Below are 7,909 nucleotides of genomic sequence, written 5' to 3'. Positions count from 1 at the left end.
ATCAAACAGTTTCTAGATCACAATTCACTCCAGATTTTTTACTGTTCCCTGGTTTCACCTTATTGAAGTTACTGTGCGGAGGTATGGGGCAATAATTACAAAAGTACAATACATTCATGATTCATTCTCCAAAAAAGAGCAATAAGGATTATACACAAGGCTGGTTATCAGGATCATACAAATACATTATTCTTACAGTCAGAAATACTGAAATTTGCAGATCTGGTGGACTATCAAATGGCACAAATATTATTCAAAGCAAACAATAATGAACTACCACATAATATTCAAAAACTGCTCACTGAAAGAGAAGGGAGTTATAATTTAAGGGGTTTATTTAAATTTAAAAATTATAGGGTGTGCACAGCCAAGAAAAGATTTTGTATTTCTGTTTGTGGGGTAAAGCGGTGGAACAGTTTAAATGAGGAGCTCAAGGGATGTCCAGACATGAAGCGGTTTAAAAAGATGTACAAAAATTTGATTTTCACAAGGTATAAGGATGAAGGGGATTAATCATAACTGGCTGTTTACGGTGTATTTTTTTATTTTGTTCTATTTTGAGTCATCGTCTATTTGTTTTGTTTTTATCTTGTTCTTCTCGATTGTGAGCGTGGTATTAGTAGTAAACTTGTGTAGACATATGGATATACATCTCATCTCATTATCTCTAGCCGCTTTATCCTGTTCTACAGGGTCGCAGGCAAGCTGGAGCCTCTCCCAGCTGACTACGGGCGAAAGGCGGGGTACACCCTGGACAAGTCGCCAGGTCATCACAGGGCTGACACATAGACACAGACAACCATTCACACTCACATTCACACCTACGGTCAATTTAGAGTCACCAGTTAACCTAACCTGCATGTCTTTGGACTGTGGGGGAAACCGGAGCACCCAGAGGAAACCCACGCGGACACGGGGAGAACATGCAAACTCCGCACAGAAAGGCCCTCGCCAGCCACAGGGCTCAAACCCGGACATTCTTGCTGTGAGGCGACAGCGCAGACCACTACACCACCGTGCTGCCCCATGGATATACATATATAATTAATTATATGATATAGTCATAGAGAATTGATATCTGAATAGTTGAAGTAATATACAGTGTATATATCTCATCTCATTATCTCGAGCCGCTTTATCCTGTTCTACAGGGTCGCAGGCAAGCTGGAGCCTATCCCAGCTGACTACGGGCGAAAGGCGGGGTACACCCTGGACAAGTCGCCAGGTCATCACAGGGCTGACACAGAGACACAGACAACCATTCACACCTACGGTCAATTTAGAGTCACCAGTTAAGGTAACCTGCATGTCTTTGGACTGTGGGGGAAACCGGAGCACCCGAAGGAAACCCACACGGACACGGGGAGAACATGCAAACTCCACACAGAAAGGCCCTCGTCGGCCACGGGGCTCAAACCTTCTTGCTGTGAGGTGACAGCGCTAACCACTACACCACCGTGCGCCCCAGATACACATATATACATACATACATACACACACACACACTATATATATATATATATATATATATATATATATATATATATATATATATACACACACACACACACACAAATATACAACCCCGATTCCAAAAAAGTTGGGACAAAGTACAAATTGTAAATAAAAACGGAATGCAATGATGTGGAAGTTTCAAAATCCCATATTTTATTCAGAATAGAACATAGATGACATATCAAATGTTTAAACTGAGAAAATGTATCATTCACAGAGAAAAATTAGGTGATTTTAAATTTCATGACAACAACATCTCAAAAAAGTTGGGACAAGGCCATGTTTACCACTGTGAGACATCCCCTTTTCTCTTTACAACAGTCTGTAAACGTCTGGGGACTGAGGAGACAAGTTGCTCAAGTTTAGGGAGAGGAATGTTAACCCATTCTTGTCTAATGTAGGATTCTAGTTGCTCAACTGTCTTAGGTCTTTTTTGTCGTATCTTCCATTTTATGATGCGCCAAATGTTTTCTATGGGTGAAAGATCTGGACTGCAGGCTGGCCAGTTCAGTACCCAGACCCTTCTTCTACGCAGCCATGATGCTGTAATTGATGCAGTATGTGGTTTGGCATTGTCATGTTGGAAAATGCAAGGTCTTCCCTGAAAGAGACGTCGTCTGGATGGGAGCATATTGCTGCTCTAGAACCTGGATATACCTTTCAGCATTGATGGTGTCTTTCCAGATGTGTAAGCTGCCCATGCCACACGCACTAATGCAACCCCATACCATCAGAGATGCAGGCTTCTGAACTGAGCGCTGATAACAACTTGGGTCGTCCTTCTCCTCTTTAGTTCGAATGACACGGCGTCCCTGATTTCCATAAAGAACTTCACATTTTGATTCGTCTGACCACAGAACAGTTTTCCACTTTGCCACAGCCCATTTTAAATGAGCTTTGGCCCAGAGAAGACGTCTGCGCTTCTGGATCATGTTTAGATACAGCTTCTTCTTTGAACTATAGAGTTTTAGCTGGTAACGGCGGATGGCACGGTGAATTGTGTTCACAGATAATGTTCTCTGGAAATATTCCTGAGCCCATTTTGTGATTTCCAATACAGAAGCATGCCTGTATGTGATGCAGTGCCATCTAAGGGCCCGAAGATCACGGGCACCCAGTATGGTTTTCCGGCCTTGACCCTTACGCACAGAGATTCTTCCAGATTCTCTGAATCTTTTGATGATATTATGCACTGTAGATGATGATATGTTCAAACTCTTTGCAATTTTACACTGTCGAACTCCTTTCTGATATTGCTCCACTATTTGTCAGCGCAGAATTAGGGGGATTGGTGATCCTCTTCCCATCTTTACTTCTGAGAGCTGCTGCCACTCCAAGATGCTCTTTTTATACCCAGTCATGTTAATGACCTATTGCCAATTGACCTAATGAGTTGCAATTTGGTCCTCCAGCTGTTCCTTCTTTGTACCTTTAACTTTTCCAGCCTCTTATTGCCCCTGTCCCAACTTTTTTGAGATGTGTTGCTGTCATGAAATTTCAAATGAGCCAATATTTGGCATGAAATTTCAAAATGTCTCACTTTCGACATTTCATATGTTGTCTATGTTCTGTTGTGAAATATCAGTTTTTGAGATTTGTAAATTATTGCATTCCATTTTTATTTACAATTTGTACTTTGTCTCAACTTTTTTGGAATCGGGGTTGTGTATATATGAGTGATTCCACGCTTATGGGTACTGAAATGGGGACATGAACTTATTTTTAAAAATTCACCTAAAACCATTTCTTTTTTTACCATCAGGTCACAAAACATGCAATCTTTAATGAATGATATGTTAAAAGATAACTTTAATTTTCTGAGATGTAATAAAAACATATTTATATGCCAAAGTCAAGCCTATGAGTTCCAAAATGATGTCTGTTACATTACTTCTGTTACGATTGTCCATCTCGCGTCTGTTACAAATTAATTACAATCTAGCTATATACCATGTTAATCTTACTGAAAGAATGTGTATGTTTATTCTACTACACATGTTTATTAATTATATTTGCTAAAACATCACCTTCCTATGTTTCAAAAAGTAATTCTACATTGTTAAAATTGAGAATATATATGTCCACAACACTTCTGTTACGTTCTGACTTTGGCATATAAATATGTTTTTATTACATCTCAGAAAATTAAAGTTATCTTTTAACATATCATTCATTAAAGATTACATGTTTTGTTACCTGATGGTAAAAAAAAAATGGTTTTAGGTGAATTTTTAAAAATAAGTTCATGTCCCCATTTCAGTACCCATAAGCGTGGAATCTCTCTCTCTCTCTCTCTCTCTCTCTCTATATATATATATATATATATATATATATATATACTGTATATATATAAATAAACACACACACGCGTGTGTGTGTGTGTGTGTGTGTGTGTATATAAGGAAGCTAGATAATTTATTTATACTGACTAAAGAAGAGGGGTGGGATTAAATAAGTTTTTACTTCAGCCCACTCCTTTTCGGACACGTAAACTCAAAACTGCTTAGTGCATCCTTGTTTTTTTGTTTTGTTTTCTTTCGTTTTGATTTTGATATATTATTATTACCTATATTATTTATAGTTTATTTTCTAATTTAGTAGCTTTTTACATGTTCTTGTTGCAAATGCTGTTTTGTTTTTCTTATTTTCTGCTTATTTATTCATTGTTTGTTTACATGTTCGAAATAAACTATCATCATCATCATCATCAAAATAAACACCACTTACTCGATATCGAATCAGTAGCCTTGGCAAACCACGAGGTGAATTTCATTTATCTTTTATCTTCTGATTATCTTCCAATACTACAAAGTTATAACGAGGTTTCTCTTATTTCATTTCTGGTTCTGATTGGTTCCAAAGTTTATAAAGAAGTAGAACAGGTAATCGAACTTGATCAAGATAAGTGCTGATCGGTTATGAAGTTTTGCTATTGTTACATTCATTCTTACAACACGATGACATAGTGGCTTCGCCACTCGTTCTTGTGTACCTTTGATAACGCGAGATCAACTGTTCGTATCACGAGATCACAATTCGCCTTTCTGATGATTGTAGTGCTTATGTGTATGTGCATGCACAGTGCACTATTGTTACACTCATTCGATGACATAGTGGCTACTGCCTCGCTTTGCCTCTATGAGGCAGTAGCTACAAAAATGGATCTGCATTCTGTGTTCAAGTACTGGTTGGTAAACTAGTCAGTGAGGGAGTCATAACTCACCAAATAAGGACCCTCTGCATAGATAAAAGGACCATGTGTCGTGACGTGGTCCTCTCCTCATCACAGAAACTTCCATCATCTCCATTGTACTAAGGTTGCCATGGCTACAAACACAATCCAAGACTCTCTGGACAAGAAATCACAGCCTGGACCTGCCACAACATGCATTTCACAATGTTATAACCATTTTAACATCTGTTGAAAGCCTGATAATGGAGGTGTCAGTTAACATCAAAGTCTGTTATGAGCTGTTTTTGGAGATATTCAATAAGGCCTAAGCATGTGCTTTGCTCCTCACAGACCTTATCACTGTGCTATTAAACTGCTCTCTGATACTACCCATCCAACACCACACATTTATCCCATAATCTGTAAGCATTACTATGAAAGAATACTGTAACAAGAATCAGGCCATCCATTTGTCATAACCAATATAGAGGATATCCTCATATATTCCTATTCTCTACAGAACCACATACAATATATAAATCAAGCTTTGTGAGCCAATATCTTGTTCATCAAAGAAGGTGTGTCCTTAGGATCAGTGGAGATGGGATTGACATGGGGGCTGCAAAAATCTATGCTGTCACAGAGTGGCCAACACCTCAGAGTATAAACAATCTTCACTGCTTTTTAGGGTTTATATAGGTAATTTTTCACATCACTAAAATGTGGATTTAAGGAAATAAGTTTAAAGCCCTCAGGCCAACTAAGCCTTAGCCACTCTGAAAAAAAAATTGCCACAATTCTAAAATATCCTAACCCAAACTAATCCTTTACAGGCAAAGTAGGTGCTTCAGAGGAAGGAGTGGGAACTTTTCCATGTCAAAGTCATGGCTCCCTAGTCAAGATGCACCTCAGTGCATTTTATTCTAAAAGAAAATATGCAGACAGAGAGTTACTATGGCAGTGGCAGCTGAAAATTGTTGGACATTGAAAGTCATTAAAAGAGGACCACCATTGGTTAGGGAGGGCTAAACATCCATTTAGTGAATTTACTGATCATAAAACATTCAATCAGTAAAATCCCTCATGCCTCACCAAGCCAGATGGGCAGTATTCTTCTCCCTTTTCGGGTTCATAAACCAGAACCAATAAAGAAAATATCATAATCCATGAATCCTGCTACATAGCTAGCCTTATCAGGAACATTGATCAACAGATATCCGAGTATCCAACAAGTGCCAACTTTGTGCCCCTCTGAGAAGACTTAAGTTCTGCCTGCCTACAGATATGCCCTCATTACACAGACTTACACTTTTTGGTGGCAACTGTTTTTGTGACTATAAACAGATTTTCTTTAAGACTTTCTCTCCCAGCTCTACTCAGAGAAGTTGAGATGGGTAGTTTGCCATTTCAGAATGTGTTCTTGTATTCTGGTGTAGAGATTTTTCTGCATAGCTTGTTTCTGATAAAATACCCCAAATTCACATCACGTGTGCCAATCATTCATGGAGAAGCTGGGAGTCTCAGTCAGTCTCAGGTCAGGTTATCACCCTCAAACTAAAGGGTAAGTAAAATGGCAAGCAAATAAAGAAATGGGAAGATTTCCAAGGAATGTGTCACAAATGACCTGAAGCGTGATCATGTTCTCACATGGACTGAATATGCCCAGAATTCCCATTGGCAGGACACCATGCAACTCATAACATTTTAATGTGTACTAGGCTATCAACCACAACTATCCTGAAATGCTGAAATGTTGCCAGTTCCACTGATACACTGGCTGTAGATGAGTGATTTTCATAATCAGCCTGGGAGGGAGTCTACATATGCTTAGCACAATCAGTCATATAGCACAAGGAATTCTCAAGATACCACTCTGAAACAAACACATGGTATGAACCAGAGGACCATTAATGAGGTAACAGATGAAATTATGAAACTAGTTATGCTTTCACATCTGTGTCAACAGCTCCCACCCTGTTACATACTGTCACAAACAATAGGTCTTGCCCAGACAGTCCGTAATGTAAGACTGTAGAATCACATTTAGCAAATAACATGTACAGTGGTGCTTGAAAGTTTGTGAATCCTTTAGAATTTTCTATATTTCTGCATAAATATGACCGAAAACATCATCAGATTTTCACACAAGTCCTAAAAGTAGATAAAGAGAACCCAGTTAAACAAATGAGACAAAAATATTATACTTGGTCATTTATTTATTGAGGAAAATGATCCAATATTACATATCTATGAGTGGCAAAAATATGTGAACCTCTAGGATTAGCAGTTAATTTGAAGGTGAAATTAGAGTCAGGTGTTTTCAATCAATGTGATGACAATCAGTTGTGAGTGGGCACCCTGTTTTATTTAAAGAACAGGGATCTATCAAAGTCTGATCGTCACAACACATGTTTGTGGAAGTGTATCATGGCACGAACAAAGGAGATTTCTGAGGACCTCAGAAAAAGCGTTGTTGATGCTCAACAGGCTGGAAAAGGTTCATCTCAGAAATATTGCAAAGATAAGAAATTTAATGTCATTGCATGATGCAGAAAAACTAGTCCATGCTTTCGTTACCTCCAGGTTGGATTATTGTAATGCCTTACTGTCTGGATGTTCCAATAAGTGCATAAACAAGCTCCAGTTAGCTCAAAATGCCGCAGCAAGAGTCCTTACTAGAACTAGAAAATATGACCACATCACGCCTGTCTTATCCACACTGCATTGGCTCCCAATCAAATTTCGTATTGATTATAAAATACTACTATTGACCTTTAAAGCACTAAATGGTCTCGCACCACAGTACCTGAGTGAACTTCTGCTCCTCTATGACCCGCCACGCCTACTTAGATCAAAAGGTGCAGGCTATCTGCTGGTACCTCGTATAGTGAAGGCTACATCAGGGGGCAGAGCCTTTTCTTACAAAGCCCCACTGTTATGGAACAGCCTTCCAAGTAATGTTCGGGAATCAGACACAGTCTCAGCATTTAAGTCTAGGCTGAAAACATATCTGTTTAGTCAAGCCTTTTGTTAATGGTGTTTATGAGGTAAAGGAGTAGATCTGGAGGGTCCTCAGACATAGAGTGTTTTGGTAAACTGGGATGTATGGATGCTGTCAGTCCCCACTCGCTTGCTCACTCGAGTTTGTTGACGGTGCAGTGGCTGGCTGCTTTATGTCCCGGGGCTCCCTCATGCCTGTGTTACCTTCTGGCTCTCTCCTTT

This window comes from Neoarius graeffei, chromosome 11, assembly GCF_027579695.1.
Source record: "Neoarius graeffei isolate fNeoGra1 chromosome 11, fNeoGra1.pri, whole genome shotgun sequence".
NCBI classification, from domain to species: Eukaryota; Metazoa; Chordata; class Actinopteri; order Siluriformes; family Ariidae; genus Neoarius; species Neoarius graeffei.
Note: the sequence above shows the minus strand (reverse complement) of the source record.